The sequence below is a fragment of the Pteropus vampyrus genome, unplaced genomic scaffold (assembly GCF_000151845.1).
Source record: "Pteropus vampyrus isolate Shadow unplaced genomic scaffold, Pvam_2.0 Scaffold286, whole genome shotgun sequence".
Classification (NCBI taxonomy): domain Eukaryota; kingdom Metazoa; phylum Chordata; class Mammalia; order Chiroptera; family Pteropodidae; genus Pteropus; species Pteropus vampyrus.
Window position 1 is genome coordinate 815,832 of NW_011889067.1, and position 974 is coordinate 816,805.

The 974-nt window shown below is 46.0% G+C and overlaps 1 long non-coding RNA gene across 2 annotated transcripts in view; it reads left to right on the plus strand.

Moving 5' to 3' along the window:
* The window catches only part of LOC105302855, a 24,577-nt gene extending 24,194 nt beyond the window's left edge, over positions 1-383 (plus strand). For both annotated transcript variants that reach the window (XR_002776436.1, XR_896869.2), the window contains one exon: positions 373-383. This is a non-coding gene — a long non-coding RNA (uncharacterized LOC105302855). The remainder of the gene's footprint in view (positions 1-372) is intronic.
* The last annotated feature ends 591 nt before the right edge of the window (positions 384-974 follow it).

A 974-nucleotide genomic window follows, 5' to 3' on the forward strand; every position in this document is an offset into this window, starting at 1 on the left:
AGGAAAACAAAGGGAGAGGTGAAGTTAGTATGTAAAATGTTTGTCAAAGGTCTTGCGCAGTTGCTGGATGAGGTCTGTGCCATTGTCCTGGGTTTCCTAGCAACCAAAGCAAGAAAGGGAACACAAGCAGTTATAATTTCGCAGTGTCCATAAGATAAAAACAGACCGGTTGCTCGGAAGAATTCTCCCATGGCTCCTCTCAAAGGGAACACTGTGCCGTATCGTATGTCCTCAGCAACAGTCCTACAGTAAATATAGATTCTAATTCTGAACAGTTGTCTCTCAGTATAGACTCAACGCAGGTGACTGGCAGAGTGCCGGGAGTCACTCAGTACACTCAAGGAGCCGAAGAGATTTCACACAAACGAGCAGTTCTCTGAAGATTTAGCTTGGTTCGGAGAGAAATTGTTCCAGTTTCCGGGGGCAGGCGTGGGAAGTGGCAAGCACACCATCACTTGCAGTCTAAGCCCAGGGCAGACATCTCCAATGGTCACTGACCTTTCTCCCCAGGAGACTGGACTTGACCTTGTAGACCTTCCCCATGTAGTACACCAATAGGGTTCTTTTCATGTACCTGCTTGGATCAATCCGCCAGCTCTGATCAAAGCGTACTGATGAATATCCTTCAGTCAATGCTCTATGAATATTATTTCATATAGTCGTGTTTTAATGGAAATGAGGCAAGAGGGAGTCTGACGTTATGCTGGCGAGCAAGCGAGAGGTAATATTCTGTGTTGATAAGGAAGGTCAGAACATTATTTTTGGACAGGCAAACAAATGGAAGTCAGTTTGACATTCTTACATGAAGAGGCTGAGCACTGGGACAAGAACCAAATTCAAACCCAAGGTTGCTACAGTGTGCAGACTGCCCCTGAGGTGTAACAAAAACATCTTGTATGTTAGGGTTTGTGTTCAAACTGATCGGAGGGAAGACGGGGCCTTCTGGGCACTTCCCCTCTCTAGATGCCTTTTCA